This window comes from Glycine max, chromosome 2 (assembly GCF_000004515.6).
Source record: "Glycine max cultivar Williams 82 chromosome 2, Glycine_max_v4.0, whole genome shotgun sequence".
Taxonomy (NCBI): domain Eukaryota; kingdom Viridiplantae; phylum Streptophyta; class Magnoliopsida; order Fabales; family Fabaceae; genus Glycine; species Glycine max.
Genome location: NC_016089.4, coordinates 21,801,338 through 21,828,073, shown reverse-complemented (window position 1 = coordinate 21,828,073; position 26,736 = coordinate 21,801,338). Strand labels below are relative to the sequence as shown.

The following is a 26,736-nucleotide window of genomic DNA, read 5'->3' as shown; positions in this document are numbered from 1 at the left end:
TTCTCTATTTAAATAAATGAAATCTTGTCTAATCTTTGGTTCAGTTTTTTATTTTATTTTTGCTTAAAAACTACTTTAAAGTATAAGCTTCAAAATAAGAGCTTTTAAAGTAAAGTAGTTGTTTGACAGTTTTCATCTTTTAACTTAAGAGATGGCCTGAGAGAGAGCATGGGGAGAGAGGCGAGAGCTTCCCCTTTTAAGGAGAAGAGGAGCTAAAAAAAGTTGATCCAAATAACCATACATACACATAATTATTAAAACTTAGAGCATGTTGTTTTTTAGTGTGATTAAGTGCTTTTAATAGGCGCATCTCAGTATATTCATATGGGTAGAAATTTTATCTGTCCTGCATAGTCCTCTTCATAAAGAAAAGGAGAGTCAAGGAAGAAGCAACAAGAGAAATACTGGAGTTTAATTTTGTCTTTTGATTATTCCATTTTTTGTGTAGTTTTTTCTAATTTTTATATTATTATGTTGTCTAATCTTGATACTTTAGAAGAGAAGAAAGAATTTGAAGTGGTTGAAGTTCTTTCTTTTTCAAACCCACAATTGTTTGTTTAAGAATCTGTATTACTAACCTGTGTTGTAAAATATGTATGTAAGTAGCCATGAAACCAGTTTAGTTGCTCGATGTCGTAGAGTGTATGCACACACTCATGATTATCACGTCAATTCTATTTCAAATAACAGGTATTTTAGTTTTCTTAATATGTATTTGCCATAGTCTAGCAAATTTTGGTTGAAATTGGTTCTCATTCTAATTAAAGGCTATTAAGTGTCAATCTTGCATTCATCATTTTTATTTCTCTTATTGTTGTGATGTTTCTAAAAAAAGATGATTAATTGTTTTCTTTCTGGGGTATTGCTTTATGTCTACATGATTTTCTGCACATTGTTTTTTTTTATAAAAAAAATAAATTCATAGTTTTCTAAATACTAATCAAATTTGGATGGTGTGATGTTGCTCATATTTTCTAGCGATGGTGAAACTTTCATATCAGCTGATGATTTGTGAATAAATCTTTGGAACCTAAAAATTAGCAATCAAAGTTTTAATATTGTTGATGTAAAGCCTGCAAATATGGAGGATCTGACAGGTAAGCTTGATAAGAAAAATTATCCTTTAGTGTATATATTATCATTAGCAGGGTAAAACACTAAAATTAATTAATTTATATAGTTCAAGAAATAATTGCAATGTATAAGTTGTAGTTGACTAGCAGAGGGTGCTCATGGGCCATGGCCTACCCTGTTCATTAATCCAACCTAGCTTGTTGACTTATCTTAAAAATTGGGCCATGTCTAGGCTCAAATTTCTCTACTAGACTTAAGCTATTCAAGTTGGGTTGGACCTGGGTTCATCTTAAAAGTTTGACAACAATCTTTTGCTTTTTGCACCCAACATTCTACTTGTGCACCCAACAATTGTTTGATATTTCATAAATACCCTTGTTACTTCTTCTTCCTTTTACCTTCTTCACTCATTCATTCTATTTGTTTTTTGTGTTTTCATTCATTCTTGTGAGAAGAGAGGTCCTTTGTGTCCACTTTCATCGAGCTGCAAGTCTTACGGTGGCAAGTGGTGGTTGTGGTGGTGGTTGGTGTGGCTGTTAACGGCGAAGGTAAGCTGCAACATCTGTTGTATCTAGATTTTTTTGCATATAAAACTTATGGATTGATAATCTGTAAGTTATATAAAATTTACAAATTAATAATCCGTAAGTTATATAAAATTTACAGATTGATATTCCGTAAGTTTTATATAACTTATGAATTACCAATTAGTAAGTAACTTACAGATTGTCAATCCGTATGTTACTTACGGATTGACAATCTGTAAGTTCGTAAGTGTTTTTTTCTTAGTTTTTTTAAAAAATTTATTTTATTGTTTATTTAAATATAACTAATATTATTATTTAAAATATTTTTAAATAGGTACGGTTTCATTATTCATTTGTAAGTTTTTTTTATAGTTTGGAAGTGATATTTATTTTAAAATAATTTTGACTTGTAATGTGTTTGAGTCATTTTTATTTTAAACTTGGTTTTTTTAGTGCTTATAATTTTATGAATTACTACTAAGTACAAAAATATTAACATTTTTAATATGTATGGTTATCAATTTTAATGTATTACATGGTTATCAATTTTCTTGGTTTTTAATATATATATGTGGTTATCAATTTTAAGTACAAAAACTTGATTTTCTTAGTTTTTTAATATATATGGTGATCAGTTTTAATGTATTATACTATTATATGCAGTAAAAAAATTAAAAAATTTGTGTAATAGTATATGTATGGTGTGGTTAATGGTCGTTTGTTTATCACTGAAAATTTTCAATATTTTTTTAAGATGGACGAAGATAAGTGGATGCATGATAGTATAATGTTTGAAGAAGTTGATATGAATGAAAAAAATGAAGATGAAGCTGGTGTGAATGAAGAGTAAGTTGATTGTTTTAATGCCTTCAATACTTCTCAGGTATTAATATGATTTTTTGTTGTTAAAGTAAGTAAATGAATGTCCCTTGAAGACTAAAGAGGCATGGATTGCATTGTAGGTGTTTGCTAGCCGTGATGATGTTTTGCATTGGGCTCGATCTATTGCTTATGAAATTGGTTTTGTGGCGGTGATTATGAGGTCAAACAAAAATACTGGTATTAGAGGAAGGACCTCATTTGTTTAATTGGTTGTGAAAGGAGTGGTTAGTATAGGGCCAAGAAGAAAGATTTAGTAAGAACAATTACTAGGAGTAGAAAATGTGAGTGTCCCTTTAAGCTGCGTGCGAAACTAGTGGTTGGAGGCGAAGGATGGATAATGAAGTTAATGTGTGGGAGTCAAAATCATGAATTGGCCAAGTCATTGGTTGGACATCCATATGTTGGTCCATTGACTAAGGATGAGAATATTATTATTACTGATATGACAAAGTCAATGATGAAACCAAAAAATATTCTTCTAGCATTGAAGGAGCACACTGCCAATAGTTATACAACAATCAAGCAAGTTTAAATGCAAGAAGTTCATACCGTTCTTCCATAAGAGGCAGCAATAGTGAAATGCAACAACTAATGAAGCTTCTTGAACGGGATTAGTATATTCATTGGCATAGATGGAACGATGAAGATGTTGTACGTGATATTTTTTGGAGTCATCCTGATGCAATGAAATTATCCAATGCCTGTAATTTAGTATTTTTGATAGATAATACCTACAAAACAAACAGGTACAGACTGTCATTACTTGACATTGTTGGTGTGACACCAACAGGGATAACATTCTCTATTGCTTTTGCCTATTTTGAGGGAGAATGCCTAAATAATGTTGTTGGGGCTCTAGAACGGTTTTGAGGTATTTTTCTCATACGTGATGCACTCCCTGGAGTTACTGTTGCTGGCAGAGATCTAGCATTGATGAGTGCAGCGAAAACTGTATTCCCCGACTCTACCAATTTGTTGTGTCAGTTTCACATTGATAAAAACATGAAGGCAAAGTGTAAAACCCTGGTTGGTAAAAAAAAATGCATGGGATCATGTCATGGAAGCCTAGGGGAGTTTGGTGGATTTTCCTTTTGAGCAAAACTTTGAAGAATGCCTTATGAAATTTGAAATTTCTTCTTGCTTACCACGACCAATGTTTGTTGATTATGTCAAGCATGTGAATAATGCAGGTTTTGATGATGCTGAAAAGAAATTCACTTGATAATGATGGTCATCATCAAGAAGGGGGAGAATGTGAATGTATGAATACATGATTTTGATGATGCCAAAGAATAATCAAACAAGTCTGCATACAAACATTCAAAGGTTAAGCATTGCTTCAAGATTAATACAATGTTGCTTCAACAAACAAGCATTGCTTCAAGATTAATTCAAGATCAAGCTTTTTCCTCAAAACAAAGTGTTTCCAAGACATCCAAGGCTCTGGTAATCGATTACTAGGCAGAATAATCGATTACCAGAAGACAATTTTGAAAAAATAGCTTTTAGAAGGGTTTTGAAATTTGAATTTAAAAGCTGAAATCAATTACCATTGATGTGTAATCCATTACCAGCAATGGAACTCTTGAAATTCAATTTGAAAAGTCATGGCCCTTCAAAATATAACTGTGTAATCGATTATCAGATGTTTGTAATCGATTACCAGTGAAGAATTTTAGAAAAAGCTTTTTGAAAAGACACATCTCTTCAAACCATTTTGAAAAGGCACGAAGGGCCTATATATATGTGTGTCTGACTTCAAAAAGCAAGAGAGAGATATTCTAAGAGAATTTCATTGCCAAATGCTCTCTCAACAACTCTTGGGCAAACACTTGCAAATCTATTGAGAGTTCATCCAGGAATTTCAAATTGTATTATCATCTCTAAAAGAGAAAAATTCCTCTAGGAACTTCAATTTGTATCATCCACTCTAGAGGAGAGAAATCTTTTTGTTCATCTCAGAAAGTCAGTTGTAATCAAGAGACTGGTTGTCTCTTGAATTGTAAGTTTCCTGAACACAAGGGAAAGGGATTCCTCAGGTGTTTAGAAGTTGTAAAAAGGTTCTTTACAAAGTTAGTGAAAATCTCAAGTGGGTTGCTTGAGGACTGGACGTAGGCACGAAAAGTGGCAGAACCAGTATAAATTGAGTTTGCATTTCTCACTTCCCTTATCTCATTTATGTTATTGCAATCAATTTTGTCTTGCATGTTTAAAGAATATTATTAAATTGATTGTTGCTTCTTTTTTTTGCATTATGAGCCTATCATTTAGAAGGGAGTTAAAAGTTTGTTAGTGGGAAATTTTGAAACTTAATTCACCCTCCCTCTTAAGTTATTGAGGCCACTTGTTCAACAAGTGGTATTAGAACAAGATTCTTGTTTAAAGTTTAAAAACTTCAAGAATAATAATGCCCTCATCCAAATTTCCATTTCCTGAGGGAAATTCTATTAATAGGCCTATTGTTTTCAATGGTGAGGGTTATCACTATTAGAAAACCCGTATGCAGATCTTTATAGAAGGAATAGATTTAAATATATGGGAAGCCATTGAAATTGGTCCCTTCATTCCTACAATGGTAGTGGGAAATGCAACTATAGAAAAACCTAGAGAAGAATAAGATGATGGTTTCAGAGTTTTTGTGAAGAGATTCAATAAATTTTTGAGAAACAAAGGAAATCAAATGAGATCAAATATCAATCCAAAGAAGAAAAGAGAAGATTCCTCCTTAGTCCCAAAATGCTATGAATGCAATCAACCTAGGCACTTGAGATTCAATTATCCTATCTTTAAAGGAAGAATGGAAAAATATGGCAAGAGAAAAAGAAAGCATACATCACTTGGGAAGATAATGACATGGATTCTCCAAGTGATTCAGAAAATGAAATCATAAAGCTGGGTCTCATGGTCAAAGACTATGAAAGCGAAGAAGAGGTAATGTCTTCTAACTATGACTTATCTATTTCTATTGATGAACTCCAAGATACATTCAATGATTTGTATAAAGAATCTGTTAAACTTGCCAAATTATTTTCATATTCTAAGAAAACTAATTCAAGTTTAGAATTTGAAATTTGAAATTTGAAACTTGAAACTTGAAACTTGAAAATTGAAACTTGAAATTTGAAATTGAATTTGAATTTTGAATTTTGAAATTGAAACTTGAAACTTGAAATTTGAAATTGAAATTTGAAGATTCAAAAATTGTTATTGCCAAATTTACTCTTGTTACTAGTTCTACTTTATTAACATGCTTTCATTGTGGTAAGAAAGATCATAGTGCATTAGCATGTTATAATAGAAAGAATGGTAGTAGCAATGGAAAGATTGTATGGGTTCCAAAAGGATCCTTACTCAAAACTAACATTCAAGGACCCAAGAAAATTTGGGTACCAAAATCAAAATATGATTATATGAATGATGGACTCCTTAAAGCAAGGTTGATACATTGATAGCGGTTGCTCCAGACACATGGCGGAAGATGCATCAAAGTTTATTCATATTTCTCCCAAAGATAGTGAATATGTGATCTATGGAGACAACAAACAAAGGTAAAATTGTTGTAGTTGGAAAAATAGGTACAAATCCCTCTACCTCCATAGAAAATGCTTTACTTATTGATGATCTTAAGCATAGTTTATTAAGTATTCATCAATTATGTGATAAAGGCCATTTATCAAACAAGAGGATTTTAATGTTTGTTTATTTTTGCCTATGATTGTTAACTTTTGATTGAGTTTTGATTCTTGTTATCTGCTTGAGTTTTGATTGTCCTTGAGATTATGATTGATAGTTATGTTGATTGTCTTTGATGATTGCTTTTGATGATTGTTTTTAATTGAGTTTTGATTGTCTTTGATGATTGTGTTTGAGAGTTATGTTGATTGTCTTTGATGATTGTTTTTGATTGAGTTTTGATTGTCTTTGATGATTGTGTTTGAGAGTTATGTTGATTGTCCTTATTGATTACTTTTAATGATTGTTTTTAATTATTATATATTTTGATTATTTATACTGAATATTTATTTTTATGGGTGCAAAATAGTTAGTTTTAAGGCCTTTTGATATCATTTGATTATCATATATTCCAACAAGCGATAACATTTTTATGAGTTATCTGATCCCAAAGTTAGCATGACCGAAGAAATGGAAACCATATCCAAGCAGTTTGAAGAGCTTGATGTTTGTGGCAAAGTTACTCTAAAGAGTAAACTTCATGAAATTGCCTACCCTGATCTAAACTCTATGTGTACTCCTCCAAAAAAGGTGAAAACAAAATGTGCTCAGATGAAACCAGTACCAAACATCAAAGATCAACAAAGCGTGATCCATCTTACTGGGAGTATGTTGATGCCTTACATTCCATGCAAAATATTAATTCTCCAATCAAACACAGTGCATCATCATCTGACCAAGCAAAACCAAGAAGGACCATGCCGATGTTGGATCAATTTCATCCATGCATTCATGATTCCATTGAAAACATTGTTGATGTCAAAGCTGATGGTAACTGTGGATATCGTGTAATTTTTGCCTTATCAGGTAAGGGTGAAGATTCATGGTCTTTGGTTTGCAACCATTTGCTTAAAGAACTTGCAAAATGATATGATGAGTATATCAACTTGCTTGGTGGCATAGATAAATTTAAGGAATTAAAGCTGTCCCTACTTGTTGATGGATTATCCATGGTATATAAGTTTTTTGTTACGTTTTGATGGATTAAATTTGCTTTAAATAAATGTAATTATAACTGTTACATGCAGGTTGCCATTGATAAGTGGATGAATATAATCGACATGGGATATGTGATTGCATCAAGGTATAATGTCATCCTTGTTTCTCTCTTTCTCCAACAAAGCATGGTGTTGTTTTCTCTTAGAAGTCAACCACAACCAGATTGTTTTGTGCATCATGTTATATGTATCGGTCATGTGTATGACAATCATTTTGTTCAGGTAAAAGCATGATCATCTTGTTTGTGTAATTTATGTAAAAGAATATGTTTTGATAATTTGAATGTGTATGTCCCTATGTAACAGGTATTTTTCAGAGACTGTTGTCCCTTACCGTCAATAAATTTGTTATGGTTTACACATTGTCATCATCAGGCAAAGCAGTGACCTACACCATATATTAGTAGAATGCAATAGTATACAAATTTGTTGAGGTTGAAAATAGACTTTGTTGATTTAAGGGAAGATTGAACATTTAGTTACTTATGGAGTTGTCATATAATACGATAATACACGCATGTTTCATTGGATGTTCATATAATTATCTATTTTACTTAAGTTTCAAATGGTATATAATTATTTATGTTTTAGTGTTTTTATGACAATTTTATTTGACTAATTAGGGTTTAGGGTTACTTGACTACCTAGGGTCTAGGGTTACGTGACTAATTAGGGTTTAGTTTTACTTGACTATCTAGGGTTTATGGTTACTTGATTAATGTGGGTTTTGGGATACCTTACTAGGTAGGGGTTAGGATTGCTTAAATAGTTAGGGTGTAGGGTTAGCTTACTACTTAGAGTTCACTAATTTTGGTTTAGTGTTATGTGACTAACTAGGGTATATGGTTACATCTCTAATTAAGGTTTACTTCCTGATCAATTAGGGTTTAGGGTTAATTCATGCTTAGGGGTTAGTGTTACGTGACTAATTAGTGTGGTTTGACTAATTAGGGTTATTAAAGGTTTAACATAATAATGTAAATTGGTGATTAATTTAAAATTCATATACAACATAAATGAAAATAATTAAAAAGCTTATCAAATAACATTAAATAATAAAATTTGTTCAGTCATATTGCATACATAATTGATATAAAACCTATCGAATCAAAGGTCAAACGCACGATCACGGACCAATAGGATTTCCTTGAGGGTAGTGTTTTTGGAGAGAAAGCTGAGTGTTTTGGTCTTTTCCTCTTTGTTCATGTGGGGTGGGATATCGCCAGCTGAGAATGATTTTGAGTGGCAATCTGAAAGGAAGAACCACACAAAAAATGGGTTTTCCTTCGCCGGCAGTCACCTACCTTGCCGAAAATTTATCTGGCCTGAAGAATTTCTGTTCTCTTTCTTTCATGAATCGAGAATTATTCTGTTTGCCTCTGATTTTTTCCATTTTACTCCCTTCCACTCTTCGGCCGGGAATCTTCCTTTCTCTTTCTTTTTATTGCTCTTTTCTTTATTTTCATATTTTTTTTCTTTCTTTTCTTTCTATTTCTTCCTTTTCTTTCTTTTCACTTCTCCTTCTCCATTCCTTTCTTTGGGAAATCAGGTTTTAGCATTCTATTCGCTCCCCCTTGAGGAGATCCCGCTGTCCTTTACTTCGGGGGAAAGGATGAGGTTTCTTTTGATAGGCCAAGGTTCAAAAAAGTCTAAGGTTATGTTTCAATGGGGTCTTTTATCGTGGGAACCCAATCTTGATATCTGGGGCAAAACAAATTTGGGGGTCAATGTGTCAGTCTCGGGCCGAACTCCCATATTACTCCACAAGGCACGCGTGACAATGATGATTTGAAAACAACGTGCAAAATTAGTCATGGCTACAGCCAGGTGGGCACTCCAGCACCCCGTTTGTGGCATTGTGATACTACGGTTGGGAATTTACACAAACAGACCCAACGTTTCCCAATTATGTTCTTTCATCAGTTCAACGAATTCATCCATTCTTTATCTCGGCTATTCAGGAAAATAAACTCTTAGCGTCAGTCCCTTGTTTCCAAAAGATACGTTTGCTCTCTACGAATGATTTATACTTCTTAACTAGAACATGTCGACCTTCGTGGTCTTTCTTTCTTTTTCCTTTTTGTTTCATTTTTATATATTCACAAAAATTATACACCTATGGTCCTCTATGAAGAAAATTTTCTTTGAATATGACAAACTTTTTCTGTACACGCATTGGAACTCTTTCTCTTTACATCACACGGTCTATATACAAACCCTATTTACATTCAAAGATTTTTCCATTTTTCCTAACACACGCTTATGGTTCATACAAAAATTTCTTTATATACACTTGTTGCTCACACACACAAGAATTCCCTTATATTTTTATAAAAAACCCTTCTATGCACATTTTCCTTTTTCTTTATATACACAAGACATTTTATTCAAAACATTTCTTTCCTTTTTTATCATGATTTTGATTCATTTTATTTTTAGGACGACGTTCCTAAATGAAAAAAATTCTACGCGATTCCGGAATTTCTACAAGCACTATTGACAACAACGAAACAAGTACTAATGTAACGACTCAAACGATATGTATGTACAAAACAAAAGTCAATCAACACGAAACAAACGTTAGTCCCTTAGTCAAACAAAAATAAGATTATATGTAACAGGAAAAAAAAATGGAAACAAAAAAGAAATACGGATCAAGGGATCTCCCAATCATGTGGCTTCGCTCCCTCCTAAGAAATCAAGTAAATCGGTCATCTCCTCGTCCTCACGGGCCTCATTTGCCTCGTCGGGAGCCTCTGCTGGTGCCTCTCCTGCCCGGGCCTCAGGCCAATCTCCGGGCCACGCGACCTCTGCCCTGAATTGATCCAGAGTAGGGCACGGAAAAGAAGTAAAACCCTGGCTCTGCAGGCTGAGGCTCAACTGGTAAAGACAATCATGGGTCTGTACATGCGCCCGGTGGTTGGCCGCCTGCTGGCGAACCAAATGCCACAAATACTGCTCTGTATCAAATGATCCAGCTGGGTCAGCCTGATGAGGTGGCGGCGCGTCTGCGGCCTGCGGAGCATCCCCCTGAGCCTGTCTCTACGTGCAATACTTCTCAATAAAAGCTCAGGTGATGGGCGGCTGAATCACCTTGCTAGGTGCGACGGGGACTCCGAACGACTGGCAGAGTCATGTGATCAAAGCGGGAAACCCCAGGGCCCTATTGGACTTATCCGGGTCCAGAGGGTGCCTGGTAGGCGCCATACCTGCAAATAGATAGATGGCATCAGCGATTAACTGAGCCACGTGAATGCTCATCCGTGTCAGGATGGCGTACACCAACTGACACTTCGGCAGGGGGAGGTCGGAATTATGATCGCTGGGCTGGATGTTGCTGAGAAGCAAAGTCATCCAGATCTGAGTCAAGGTGGTCATGTTGGTGCGCATGATCCGCACCCGTCTTCCAGCAGCAGTCCGGACAAAATCCTGCCCCGGTATACACAGCAATTGGGCGATGGCCTCCTCATCAAACCCATCGGCCCGGTTCCTCCTCTGGCCATACTCGCACTCCTGGCCCTCCTCCAGCACTAGAGGATATCCCAGGAACTGACTGAGAGCATCTGCATCAAACGGGATCCACTGACCCCTCACCCAGGATCGCATATCTCGCACGCCCTCCTTAGTAGGCCAAGCATTGGCATAAAATTCGAGGACTATGTCTGGGTCAAACTTGGCCATGGGGGTAACTAGTGATGCCCACTATCGGCGAACTATCTCCTCCTGGAAGTCGATACACTCGTCGTCCCTGAGCTGGACGCGTTGCTCCCGGAGAAATAACCATCCCTTGATGGCCTCGAAGCACTGTTGGTGCTCAGCGCTCCTAAAACGGTGGCTGTCATATTCGAGAGCGGAACTGGTTCCTTCAGCCGCTTTATCCTTCCTGGATCTCTTTGAGGCAAGCTTCCTCGGGGCCATTTCCTGCGAGAACAAACATTTAGAAGTTAGTTTTACAAGATAATGCTTATCTTAACGCAAAAAATGTCATGCTAATCCCTCTGATTTTAAAACGAACTCATGTAATCTATTTATGCACACGCGTATGTGTGGAATATCTTACTATTTATATCAACATAGAGGCCATCCAACACATTCTAATTGTCATATATATATGCATTTGAAAAAAACATACATTCTCAGGCCCAAGGCATTGCGTCCAAACTCACACTTAATTATATCCTAAATATTTGCTATTACAAACTAACTACACACATTTGGAATATATATCATACAAATTTTTATTGTTTCACTCACATTTATTCATATTGGCAAGCTATTTACATTATGCACACACTTGCATTCAAAAGGGAATTCCATGCTATCATACATTCATTTAGGAAGCGATCTCAATATCCATTCACCCTTTGCAAAGAATTTCATGCCCCACATATATCCACATACCATTGAAAAGCATTTCCCACATCACTTAGGTGCAAAGTATCGATCATGGGGCAGCTCAAATTCGAGTAAAAAAACTCTCACAAGCTAGTCCTAAATTTCATGCTTTTCTAACTCTAAAACCAAATTTTGGATTCCTAGCCATGAGTATGTCCTCTTGCATTGAAGCTAAAAAAGTTTGGGTTCCTAAGCTTGAAATTGCATTTAGGCACCTATTTTGAATCTCATATGCTGTCTCTAGATACATAAAACAGTCCCACAATCCCAATTTTGCAAAACCATATTCATATATCATTGGGGCATTTCACCGAGCACTTGGTGGGCGCACGTTTGGACATAAATTGCGAGAGAATGGGGACAATGTGGCATGCCCCATTGCTTCAGAATACAACATAAGCCTAATGCCTTCTCACACAAACCCTCAACTCAACAAAACAAGCACCAAAGCGACCCAAAACTGCCCCACAAATATAAGCACATTCTCACAATTTAGAGCACCAAAAGATGAAGAAAACACACCAATGGGAAGCAAAAAACTCAAGGATTGAATACTTACTTGTTGGAGTGAGTAGAAACACCAAAAATGAAAGCAAAATGCAACCAAAAGTGGCTTAGGGGAGCAAATACCGCAAGCCTTCGTGAGTTCTTCCTTTTGAATGAGGGGGGGGGGGAGTTTTTGGATACAAAAACGTTCCCCTCCCTCGTTTTTTATATTTTGAATGCAGGGGTTGCTCGCCCAGGCGAGCTAACCTGCCCAATTTTTTTTTTTTTTTTAGAATACAGTAACCATGCCTTCTCCCCCCCTCTTATGGGTTAGCGTTTTGCCTACTTGAACCTACTTAAGTTAGAATTAGGCGTCGATCACTTATTTAAAAACAAAAAATAGTAGTAAAATACTACGAATTCAAAGGATACTGGGCTGCCTTGCAGCGACATTTTCCGCTGGCCCAGCGCCGGGAAGGGGTGACGTTTGGTCGGTCGTGACCCTATCCTCCATTTGCCTCCATCCCTATGTACCTGCAAGTAGGAGACAAACAATATGCGGTCAATCGTGATCGGTCATCGTCTTACCTTGGCTGATTTCTGCCCTTGAATTGTCTTGACTTCTGACCGTGGCCTGAGACGATTCTTCTCCTTGCTATCACAAGATATGCATGTGCATGTGCATGTATGAATGTTTCTAATGCGATGATTTTTAGTGAAGGCTGGTTAGATTCAATTTTAAATAAGCATTTGGGGGCACCCCATAAACCAAGCGAAGAGGGCTCAGATGATTATAAACTAACACGAGGTTTAAAACCAAAGGGAGGACTGAATCCTAACCCATCTCCTCTTCTTTTAAAGAAATGAGACAATTACAATGAAAGGGAATCCCTGGAGGAAACCAAGAAGAATGAGAAAAACTCAGAAATAAAAACATGCAACGGTCCTCTCGATTGCCCCAGACTTCAAGCGTAATATCGTTTAACTACATCGGAGTTCACGGGCGAGGGCAGCTGCTCGCCATCCATGTGGGTGAGTATCAGAGCACCCCCAAAAAAAGTTCTTTTCACCATGAAAGGTCCTTCATAATTCGGGTCCCACTTGCCTCGATTATCCTTAACAGCGTGGGACATCTTCTTCAGCACGACGTCCCCCTCGTTGAACTTACGCGGGCGTACCTTCTTGTCGAATACGTTCTTTATCCTTCCTTGATATAGACGCCCATGGCTCATGGCTGCCAAACGTTTACCTTCAATAAGGTTAAGTTGGTCGTAGCGTGCTGGAGCCCACTCTGACTCTTCTAGGCCTGACTCTGCTATTATCCTCTGAGAAGGAACCTCTACCTCAAATGGGAGTACTGCTTCCATCCCATAAACCATGGAATACGGCGTTGCCTCAGTAGAAGTTCGTACCGAGGTTCTATATCCGTGCAGAGCGAAAGGCAACATCTCATGCCAATCTTTGTATGACACTGTCATCTTCTGAACAATCTTCTTAATATTTTTATTCGCAGCCTCTACAGCCCCATTCATCTTTGGCCGATAAGGGGTGGAGTTATGATGCTGGATCTTAAAATCCTCGCACATTTCCTGCATCATCTTGTTGTTCAGATTGGTACCATTGTCAGTAATGATCTTCCTAGGGAGCCCGTATCGACAAATCAGCTCCTTCTTTATGAATTTGACTACCACACTTCTTGTGACATTAGTATGAGAAGCTGCTTCGACCCACTTGGTGAAGTAATCTATTGCCACAAGAATGAAGCGGTGACCATTCGACGCTTTGGGTTCGATGGCCCCAATGACATCTATTCCCCACATGGAAAAAGGCCAAGGAGCGGACATAACGTTCAGAGGATGTGGCGGAACATTGACATTGTCCGCGTACGCCTGACATTTATGACACTTTCTTACATGAGCGCAGCAATCGCTTTCCATAGTGAGCCAGTAATAACCGGCCCTAAGGATTTTTCTGGCCATAGCATGCCCATTGGCATGTGTCCCAAATGAACCCTCATGGATCTCCTCAATCATGCAGTTTGCCTCTTTGGCATCTACGCATCGTATGAGGGTCATGTCGTGGTTTCGTTTGTACAAGATGGTACCACTTACAAAGAAACCAGTAGCCAATCTCCTCAACGTCCTTTTGTCATTGTCAGAAACCCCTGGTGGGTATTCTTTGTTCTCGACATATTGTTTGATGTCAAAATACCACGGTTTCCCGTCCCGCTCTTCCTCGATTGCATAACAATATGCCGGCCTGCCCTGAGATTTGAATTTGATGTACGGCAGATCCCCGTGTGGGGCAAGTTGGAACATGGATGCCAGGGTGGCTAATGCATCAGCCATTTGATTCTCTTCCCGAGGTATTTGGTGGAAAGAAATGTCGTCAAAGTACCTGGCTAACCTCAAGATGTGAGTTTGATCGGGTATCAACTTCGGATCCCTAGTTTCCCATTCTCCTTTCAACTGGCGTATCACCAAAGCTGAGTCTCCATACACATTGAGTAGTTTTACATCAAAATCAATGGCCGCCTGAACCGCGAGGGCGCATGCTTCGTACTCGGCCATATTGTTGGTACAATCAAAACCCAGCCTAGCAGTGAAAGGAATACACTGATCATCCGGGGATACCAGGACTGCCCCTACTCCGTGGCCCAAAGTGTTAGATGCCCCATCAAAGCAAACAATCCATTTGTCTATGTCCTCGTGCGTCCGCTTCTCTTCAAACAGGGCCATGATATCTTCATCTGGGAACTCAGGGTGCATCGACTGATAATCCTGGAGAGGTTGCTGGGCCAAATAATCCGCTAAGGCATTTCCCTTTACCGCCTTTTGGGTGACATAAACGATATCGAATTCAGATAATAGTACCTGCCACCTAGCGATTCGTCCCGTGAGGGCTGGTTTCTCAAAGATGTATTTCACGGGATCCATTTTGGAAATAAGCCACATGGTATGGCTGAGCATGTACTGCCTAAGCCGATGTGATGCCCATACCAGAGCACAACACGTCCTTTCCAGCATTGAGTAATTCATCTCACATGCGGTAAACTTCTTGCTTAGATAGTAGATGGCTTGCTCCTTTTTCCCAGAATCATCGTGCTGACCCAACACGCACCCCATAGACTCGTCCAGCACGGTCATGTACAGGAAAAGAGGACTTCCAGTTACAGGTGGCATGAGCACCGGGGGGTTTGCGAGACTCTTTTTGATCTTCTCGAAGGCCTCTTGGTAGTCACTGTTCCACAGGACCGCCTGGTTCTTACGTAATAGCTTGAAAATGGGCTCATAGGTAGGGGTGAGTTGCGAGATAAATCTCACGATATAATTCAACCTGCCCAAGAACCCCCGAACCTGCTTCTCCGTGCATGGTTCCGGCATTTCAAGGATGGCCTTCACTTTCTCAGGATCTATCTCTATCCCTTTCTGACTTACGATAAATCCTAGCAACTTCCCCGACTTTACCCCGAAGGTGCATTTGGTAGGGTTTAGTTTTAGTTGGTATTTCCGCAACCTTCCAAACAGCTTACGTAGATTGACAAGGTGTTCATCCTCAGTTTGAGACTTGGCAATCATGTCATCTAATAGACCTCTATTTCCTTATGCATCATATCATGGAACAACGCCACCATGGCACGCTGATAGGTTGCCCCAGCATTTTTCAGCCCGAAGGCCATAACTTTATAGCAAAACGTCCCCCATAGGGTGACGAAAATGGTCTTCTCTACATCTTCGGGTGCCATCTTTATTTGATTATACCCCGAGAAACCATCCATAAATGAGAAAAGGGCAAACTTGGCTGTATTATCTACCAATATATCAATGTGTGGCAGGGGAAAATAGTCTTTAGGACTGGCTCGGTTCAAGTCCCGGTAGTCTACACACATTCGAACCTTGCCATCCTTTTTCGGGACTGGGACAATATTGGCCACCCATTCTGGGTACCGAGCTACAGCTAAGAACCCTTCATCAAATTGCTTCCTTACTTCTTCTTTAATTTTTAAAGACATCTCGGGTCTCATTCTCCGTAACTTTTGCTTAACCGGGGAAGACCCAGGATTCAAAGGCAACTTATGCTGCACAATGTCGGAATCCAGACCGGGCATGTCTTGATATGATCACGAAAAGACATCTTGATACTCTTTAAGAAGGGTTATCAAGCCTTGGCGGATAGGCGCGGTCATATCGGTTCCTACCTTTACTTCTTTCTTTTTCTCTGTGGTCCCCAAGTTTACCAATTCGGTTTTTTCTTGGTGAGGCTTCATTTCACGTTCTTCCTGAGCGATCAACCTCTCCAACTCTGGTGAAAGGACGTCCTCTTCCTCTTCTTCGTTCATCATTTGGCTCACATCTCGGTCGAAATCGATCGTCAAACCCTCATCGTTAGGATTCTCAAAGAATCGACCCTCATATCTATACCAAACAAGACAAAATAAACAAAAACATGAAAAATGATATGAGAAAAGGTGGAACTGCAAGAACAGATGAAGCAAGATCTCTTTGTTTATTTAATAAGGTAGGTTTCACAAAACAAAAGAGAAAGGGAACTCTATAGGCTCTAATTACATTGAATCAGCGGTATAGACTTCTTACTAGCTTATCACGCGCCAGTTCCCCACTTGGGAATCGGGGTGGCATGGTTGCACAAAATTTGGTGGGTCTTGAGGGAACTCCTCGTCTATTGCAGCCACTTCCTCCTCGGACACCATTTCAGCACTGGTGAAACACTGGCTAATACGGCCGGGCCATACCCTATCCGCCTGAAATCTTGACGGCACATTCCTCCTCCCCGGCATCCCGGGTTCATACCCTAATCCATATTTGTATGGATTTCCCTTGATATCGACCACGTCGGCATTCCCGAGGCCGTCCTTGCCTAGACCCATTCCGGGCTCAAATTTGTTCCTGAGCATAACACGTGCCACCATTATGGCCGTGTTGGAGAGAGAAGGTAGCAACGGACTTGGTTCCACAGAGGCGCAGCTCACCACCTCGAAGGATTGGAAAGCCGTTTCTTATGATTCTTCTGCCGCTTCTACGTATGGTGCGGAGGAGGGGCAGCTCACTAACATATCCTCTTCACCCGACACTATCACTAAAAGTCCACCCACTACGAACTTCAATTTCTGGTGAAGCGTTGAAGGGACCACTCCCAGCGTATGAATCCAAGGTCTTCCTAAGAGGCAGCTATAGGCGGGATTTATATCCATTACTTGAAACACCACATTGCAAGTGTGGGGGCCTATCTGAATGGGAATGTCGATTTCCCCCATCACTTCCCGCCGAGTACCATCAAATGCTCGCACCACCATCGAGCTCGGTTTTAAATGTGACGCACTAAAAGGAAGCTTTTCCAAAGTGGTCTTTGGCATCACATTCAAACTTGATCCATTGTCTATAAGTACCTTTGCGACAACATGGTCCATACATCACACCGACACATGAAGAGCCTTGTTGTGTCCTCTTCCCTCTACGGGAATCTCTTCTTCCGCAAACGCGATATAATTGTTGGTGGTTATATGATTAACGATGCCTTCGAAACCCTCCACTGAGATATCATGTGCTACATGGGCATCGTTAAGGACCTTTATCAACAGCGCGCGATGAGGCTCAGAATTTATGAGCAGTTCAAGCAAAGAGATCCTTGCTGGAGTTTTATTCAGTTGCTCGACTACCTTGAACTCGCTTTGTTGGATGACCTTCTCCACTATGGTACACACACTTGGCACCCAGGTCGTACCACTTGGGGTAGGGTGGCTGGAAGACCTTCTCGGGTATGGCCACCACCAAATGATTCTCCAATAATGAAGGCCATAACTCGGAGTATGCCATGGGAATAGGAGAGAAATTATCCTTCGGGTATGGGCGCTGTGTATTACTATAGCTCGTGCCGGGGGCTGTATTATTGACTGGCCGGGGCATGGCTGGAGCTGTGCGTTGGGCCGGCGTTCTTTCTATCGCGGGTGGTCCTTTTACTTGAGTCGGGAAGGAATTCTCGGCTCGGATTGAAAAGTTTGGGGGGTTAGGCTGGTATGAGCTTTGGATATTTTGGGGTGCTTTCATCCATGTTGGGGTGGTGGTGACCGCGTGGGTATCTCCTTCTTTTCTCCTTGTGCCCACCACTGGGGCTCTTCTGTTGTTATTGGGGGCCGTGTTGGAGGCATATTCGAACTTGCCTTTTCTCAGTCCAGATTCAATTCTTTCTCCGGCGAAGACGAGATCCGCAAAGTTAACGGGCATGTAGCCTATCAGCTTTTCATAGTAGAACGTGGGTAACATATCTATCATAATTGTGATCATCTCTGTCTCCGTCATGGACGGTACGACTTGGGCTGCGAGGTTGTCATGGCTTTATCCTCTATGGTTTTCTGGAGTTTTAACATGACCTCCAAGATGGAAGCCATTTGATCTTTTAAGGCCGATAGATCGGCCTTCATCTGTTCCTGCACGCCCTCTTCATTATCCATCTTTCTGGATCGAGTGTTATAGGGGTGCCTCTGTGTTTTCTTAGTTATGATGAAATTCCTAAAGAAATAAACAACGGTGAGTATGCCACCAAAATATGAACATGCAAATGAATGATCGAAGCACTTGGATCCACCCCAAGGTTTTTTAGATAACGTGATGAGTTCAAAACTTCTCATTTCATAAAAAAAAAACAAAGTTTTCATCTAGCCAAGATTATACAAAGGTGTTACAAGAGAACCTAACGGTTTCTAATTATATGGGCCATCAAATCTATCATGTGTTGACAGTAATTGATTAGCCCATGAATTTCCTCGGGGGCAGTACACACTTCGGCCATGGCTTTTGCTTTGGCTAATAGACGCGGGAGGTCTTGACTTCCATTCAAGGTCAAGGCGAATCTATCCATCCACATAGTCGCTTCTTGATGCAATGCATCAATCACCCTCCCTCTTGCTTCTTTTTCAGCGTATACTTGTGCAAAATCCTCCACTAGCTTTTGTTCATGGGTCACGAACTGGTTCAACTCTTCCTTGTACTTCCCTATGATAGCTAGCATGCTTTGCTCCGTGGCTTCCAAGTGTTGAGCCAAACTCCTTTTGGACCTTGCGCAAGCAACTAACTCTTCTTTTAAAATCATGCCATGCACCCGTGACCGGTGTCTCTCCTCCCTTCGGAGCTTGAGCTCATTGTTGCTACCCCACAATGCTCCTCGGAATTTCTCTCGGCCATATTCCTCCTTGCGGGCCCTTTTGGTTTCTTGTTCAAGGGCTCTTGTAGTGGCCGCGTTTTCCTCTTGTAACTCGGTATATTCTTTCCGGATGTGTAGCGGCTGATTTGAATTTCTCATTGGCGAGTCTTGCCTTCCCTAGCTCTAATTTTAAAGCTCGGACTTCTTTATCTTCCTCCGGAGCTTCGAAGTTATCCTCATCGATAACTTTCAATTTGGAGAGCCAATCTAACCCTCGCGTGTGAATTCTTAGCCATCTATGATAACCTCCGATGACGCCATTACGGATGCCCCTAAGCTCCTTGTCTTTCCTCAACGGACTTCTCCATGCCTTGTGGACTCTTTGTATCACCTTGAGACTTTGCGCGCCTAGATCCTTCACAAGGAAAGGCGAGAGACTTTCTTCGGTTGGTGCTCCCCTCATGGGGTACCCCAGCTGTCTTATGGCAAGTGCGGGATTATAGTTAATACAACCCCTCGTCCCTATTAATGGAACATTAGGGTAGTCGCCACACGAGAAAAGAACTCTCTCCTTGCCTTCCTTCCATCGAGGAAACCAATTGATTGCGCTGCCTCCTATCCCAGCCAAATGTTGGTCCCAATCGATTCTTCCTTTTTCGGCGCATGAGCGATAACTTTGAAGCGGACACGGGTGTCTTGTGTCTTGTTGGAATAGGTGTGAAACCAACCACACACAGAGAACGGGTAAACAATAGACAATCCGTGCACTGTTTTTCTCACACCTCCGATCAAAGGTGTCAAACAAATCTGCCAAGATAGCCACCACTGGACTCTCCTTGCTGTGGTGATATGCGAGGAAAGCATCAATGGTGGCTAAGTCCACCAAACCGTCCACGTTCGGAAAGAGGAAAACCCCAAAAATCAACAAAGCTAGTATATCCGCAAACGGCCCCCACTTCTCTTGGCTCGCCATATCCCTTGCCTTGCCTTCCAAGTATTTTCGTGGCAGGCCCACTACGCCGTTCCGAGTTTGCTTCATGCGATCCAACTCTTTTGCTGAATCTCCAACCACAGCTGCAATCTTGCTCAAGGAAGGAAGAAACCCGGAGAAAAGATACGGTTTTCTTCCCCCAAGAGGGCATCCTAGTATTTCCTCAAACTCTTCAATAGTCGGTACCATTTGGAAGTGCCCAAACGTGAAGCACCTCAACGGCTGGTCATAGTATTGGGCGAGGGATACGACAGCTTCCGTAAATACCTCCGCTGCGGTCAAATCTAGAATCTTTCCATACACTTTGCGGAAGACTTGCCTTTGGAGAGGTCCCATCAATCGTCCCAATTCCTTGAGGCTGGTGACATCTAGACTTTTAACCTTGACTTGATAAAACCTTTTGCTGTTTTGATTCGTCCCCATCATTTACCTAAAAAAGGGGTGGATCAAGACTCCGACATGAATGATGCAATGCGTATGCATGAAACGGAAAGAACACAACACAAAGGGGTAATTCACACATACGAGACCGCAGAGATCCAATTTTAATGCTACGTTTTGGGCATGATGGCGCCTCAGCATAGCATTAAAAAGGTTACGTATAACTCTAAAGAAACCAAACATCACTAGCAAAACTATAAACTAGTGTTATTTACAAAAAAAAGCATGAGAACGAATGGCACGGAGCGTGTTTGCTCTTTGCCCCTATTTGGGAACCTATAGGACAATATCTAGGGGTCTCCAATAACTACTCCCCAACAATTCATAACTCACACGGCTGTTTTCTAAAGGTATCATCACTCAAGATAATAATATTGTGGCAGTATGGAATACCAGCGACAACACATTATAAAGAGAGAAAGCTCTAGATGAGGTTTCACTATTATCAAGCAAGTCGGAGACCTAGCATGATGATAGATTCACCTCCACTCCTTAAATTCCCATGAACCCGGGTATAGGGCCCCTTTTTTACTCAAACCCGTGGGTGCTTAGAATGCAGTGTAAAAATGTGGAAAAGACAGCAGTTATTACATTTTACATAGTTCAACAAATGCACACACAAAGTTTCATGATTCCACAATTCCTTAAAATAGGTCTAACTCACAAAAACTTTCCCCAGTGGAGTCACCAACTGTCGCAACATGCCCTTTTTGCAGGCGAGCGAGGCGAGGCTCACGGGTGTGCTTTCCCAAAGGAGGAAAGATGCGCGGAGTTGCCACCAACGTTTATTTGTGGAAAAACGTCGGAAAAAACCGAAGGAAACCGGTCAAAATGAAAATTCTAAGTTTGGGAGTTGTATTTACGTTTGAGGAAGGTATTAGCACCTCTTACGTTTGTCTCGAAGGACAACAACCTATTTTTTAGAATTGTGGAAATTGTGTTATTTTAACTTTTATTTTCTTTTTATTTTTGAGGTCAACAAAAGCGAGACTCTTGCTCCTACGTACCCTACCTCGAAGAGGAAATCAGACCTACGTAGTTCTTTCTTGAGAGTGAATCAAGCGATTCTTTTTACTTGGAAGATAATCATTTTAAGGCGTTGGACCTTAAAAATGATCCTTTTTACTTGGTAAGAAAACTGAAATGATAAACTTTCAAAACCCTATTTTTTGTGGACGAGCTTGACTAGGCGAGTTGATTTTAGCCTTAGTTTCACTTTAGTTATTAGCCAATTCAATTAAGAATGAGAAATCCCAAAGAGAAAACGTCCGATTGATTTTTCGCTTTATTTTACTAAAAGGGTATTTTTTGATTATTATATTATTATATTACCTCTTTTTTGATTTCCAACGTGGTTATGGCATGACCGAATGGTCGGAATTCATTTTAACCGAAATTAACGGATGATACAATTCAAATGATCGGTGGAAATTTATTTTATTTCTAGATTAGGCGAGAAACGACTTAAATAAATGACTGAAGCACATCAAAAGGGGGTACAGAAAGTAAATAAAAACGAGAATAAAAATACATGAAACAAAATGTGGACCACCACGGGTACATAGAATGAATTGAAAAGCTCGGTTTGAGGTACTTACCCATTGAAGACTAAACAAAACGAAGAACGAATGATGAATGTTGAAGAACGGTTGAAAATCATCGCGTAATTACTCACGGAAATGTTACGGAAGCGCCTCGGCTTGGATTTTCTTCACGGAAATAATTTTCCTCAGCAATTTCGAGAGAATAAGAAGTGCCAAGAAGGCTGAACCCCTTCTCCCTTCACTCCTCCCCCAATTTATAGCAAAATAGGGGAGGAGCTTGCCACCCAGCTCGCCCAGGCGAGCAAGGTTGCTTCCTCCAGAAGCAACAGCCTTCTAGAGGAAGAATCTGGAAGGCCCAAGTGGGTCTGATTGCTATTTGTACCCCTTTTTTTACTAAATGACCCCCCTTTACTTTTTTTGGTAATTCTTTTTCCGTAACGTTGCGAAACTTTACGAATTTCGTAACGATACTTATTTTCCTTCCCCAAGGTTACGAATCCTTACGAATTATGTATTTACTCTTTTTTAGCTTTCGAAGAAGTTGCGGAAACTCACGGATTGCGCAAAGACACCTCTTTTTTATTTCCGCCACATTACGGAATTTCACGGATCGCGTAAGCTTGCTTCCCTTTGATTTCCGACATGTCTCGAGACTTCATTTATTGTGCAACAAAGGACGCCAAGTATCTCAAAGCGGCTAACCAAAGGTTGCATGTCATCAAGTAATAATCCCCGGACGAAATTAGGGTATGACACAGTGTAATAATATATATACCACTATATCAATAAAAAAATAAACTACTTAAATAAGAAATATAAATAAATTGCTTATATTTTAAAAATAAATAAATAGCAATAATATTTATACATTCTTTTTTAAATAAACAAAATTGTTAAGTTATTTATTAAAAAAAAACTTAAAAAACAAATATAATTAATTAAATATAAAACATAAAAATATACAACAATATTTATTTATTAAAAAAATTACAAGAAAATAACTAATTTCTTTTATTTGTAAAAAATTATTTTAAGTAATTTATTAATTACTAAAATAAAATAAAATATATAAATATATGGATTACCAATCCGTAAGAGTTATACAGATTTCAAATCTAATAAACTCACACACACACACACCCATTTTTAACGAGGAAAAGGAAGAGAGGTACTTACGGCAAACACGCGATGATGGTAGCGACGACTGGCTAAACAGCACGAACGGAGGCAGACGACGATGACCTTGGCGTAACAGGAAGTAGAAAATGAAGGTGGAAGAAAGGAGGCACAACACAACGATGTACGGGCAGGAGGGAGAGAGTCAGGTTTTTAAAATTTAAGAGAAAGACATTTTTGCCACTCACTTAATTTACTGGGTGCACAAGTATTTGTGTTGGGTGCACCTAGCAAAACCCTTAACAACAACAGTTCAAAATTTACCGTGTCAAGAAAAAAAAATGTTACTTTATGATGGTTGAGTGGATCCAAACTATGCTTGTAATGCTAATTTTATCCTTTGATAATTTATTTTCGTTTCATAGATGTGTAACTTCATGAGTGATGAGACACAATTTTATGCAACCAGTCCAATCTCCTATTTTCTCTTTAGGCTTGCTATTTGGATTAGGTATTGTCTAAGCTTTGGGCTGGTGTGGCTGGCACAACCTCACCTAGACTCAATCTTGACCAGCTCTAAGGTTGGGAAACATGATAAAAAAAATTACCCAAGTCAAACTTAGGCAAATCCATCCTTTGAGCAGCTTTTGCCCGGGTAAATCATTCCAGTCTCAATTTGTTTGATGTAGAACAGTGTAAGGATTAGAATTTAACATATAAGAATTAAGGTTTTGTAGGATGAATCAAGGGGAAAAACATGTGCGTTGAAGGTTGGTAGGGAAAAACAGGGGGGTTGAAGGTTGGTAGGGAAAAACAGGGGGGTTGAAGGTTGGTAGTGAAAGGGGATTTGCATGTGATAGACTGGGGTTTTAAGGTTGTATTGATGGCTGTTTTAGTGCAGTGAACATAGTATTTGAGCTTTCATGGGTTTTGGAGCATAGTGAAGAAAGAATAATTTGCTTTCTTTATTTTTGCCTGCTCAGTTTCTTTTTAAAAGTATTGGTTGAGCCCTGACCCTAGATATTATTATTACAGAGGTTATAATATCATCAGAATTTCACCCTACACATTGTAATATGTTGGCATATAGCAGTTCAAAGGGTTCAATTCATCTTGTTGACTTGCGACAATCAGCATTATGTGATTCTCATGCTAAACTGTAAGTACATTCTTTTGTTGTGATCTTGTTGGTTCCTAACAAATAAGTATCCCATTCGTCCCATAAGGCTTTTTAGATTCTAACAAATGTTGAAACAAGTTGACAGAATTTTGGGATAGGTCATCTGTTTCTCATTATTGGTCTGGACTTTGAAGCAGAATTTCTCTGAAGCCTGTTATATGCATGAATATGTATTTTTTTAATCGCTGGTAGACTCTAATAAACCATACCCTTGGCATTTGATGCAGATTTGAGGAACATGATGGCCCAGGGTCTAGATCATTTTTCACAAAGATTATTGCTTGTATCTCAAACATAAAAGTTGGGAAGGATGGAAGATACATACTTAGTCGTGATTACATGACTTGAAAGGTTTGAAACTTTCTAATTTCAAAATCAATTCTTTTTGTTAAAGCTTTTACAATATTTTGGACTCTTGGAATTACGACCCTTAACTTTTATTTTTGGCAATCAATCTCTTTAACTTTAAAACAACATCTCAATAGTTAATTTTTGCTAAAAAAGGGTGAATATTTAGGGAATGTATTTTTTTAACTACTAGTATTTTTTTAATTTGCAATAAATTTACTAAATATGCATGAAAATAAATATTTAAAGAAACACACTTTTTAGGAAATTTTTTTAGAATGATTTTGACAAAAAATTAACCTCAACTTATATCTGAAGTTAAAATTTACACCCAGTCCACGTACAAAAATTAATCTAATCATACAAAAAAACTCAACAATAAAAGAAATAATATTAACAAAAAATTCTACATCAATAACATTAACTAAATGCTGCATATAACCCCAATTCAACTACCTACATTTCATATGCATACAGAATCATCATCAAAATAGAAACTTCGTGTGAATGATGACACACAATGGACAGAAAAAAATCCATGTAAATGGGCAGGATAAATTCATTCAAATGGGCAGGGAAAAAACATTCAAATGGTTGGGAAATTGGCATGGAGATGAACCTTTAATTCTAGTATATATATGGGATAATAATTATTGATTTAGGTCTGTGTTCCTTTCAAATTCAAATGTTGTGTAGATATACATATTGACATCTTTCATTTGTGACTAATTGGTTTGGGGGATTTCTTCTTGTATGTTATAAATTCTTAAAGCTTCATCTCATTTCACTACTGACTTGTTTTGTCAGTTGTGGGACATTAATATGGATTCATGCCCCGTTGCAACTTTCGAGGTTCATGAGTATTTGAGACCCAAGGTCTGATAAGTGATGAATTATGAATTTCATTCTACTTCTTTGTCGAGTTATAACTGGTTATGCTTTTGTTTAAACATGGCAGCTTTGTGATTTATATGAAAATGATTCAATCTTTCGATAAGTATGAATGTTTTCTAAGTGGTGATAGATTGTGCGTAGCAACTGGTTCTTACAGGTCTCTGATACAAACTTAATATGTGGTTCAGTTGTTCTTGGAATTGTTTATCCTGCATCTTATGATTTTGTTTCACTTGTTGACAGCAATCTTTTTCGTGTGTTTGGTTGTGACCCTGGAAGTGCTGACGCTACAAATCTAGAAGCCAATAAAAATCCAATGAGCTAATTTTATGGTAGCTCTGACATCAAGTATAGTCTTTAGTTAGGCATTGCAGTAGAATTTATATTAACTTTTGCGTTCCCTCATACGACAAGTTCCAACCCCTTCAAGGGCTTCGAGATAACTTGGAAATAGTATAGCACGTTTTGTAAGACGAGGTCAATTTTCTTTTTCATTTTCCCTTAAATGATTTGAGCAAAGATTCCATAAATATTTTTTTGGTATGTTACTATAATGTTGTCACGAGACTCAATATTTGATATTCTTGAACAGGAGCAGAAGCCCCTAGAGTGGATGCTAATGGGAATTCTTTTGATTTCACAACAAATTTGCTGCACTTAGCATGTCATCCAAGTGAGAATTCAATTGCTCGTGCTGCTGCTTTGAGTTTGTACATGTACTATGCCTAAAGAGAGATGATTGAAGGTATAACATGTATCTGCATGGTCACATCATATTGTTATGGAGAAGGTTACTTCTTTTCCCATCTTACCAACCACACTGGGTTGGAGGATGCATATACACTATTAACTCTCACAGTACAAGTGCCCTTCAGAGTGCTTTTAGAAAAAAGGATCCAAAAGTGGCTGTTTTGAAATTCCTGGATAGGCAGGAGACCTTATTTTTCTACTGGATGGGCATCATCTCTCA

General features: G+C 38.9%; 1 pseudogene; it reads left to right on the top strand.

Moving 5' to 3' along the window:
- Nucleotides 1-592: 592 nt before the first annotated feature.
- Nucleotides 593-26,495, top strand: LOC100778271 (serine/threonine protein phosphatase 2A 55 kDa regulatory subunit B beta isoform-like; annotated as a pseudogene).
- Nucleotides 26,496-26,736: the final 241 nt, after the last annotated feature.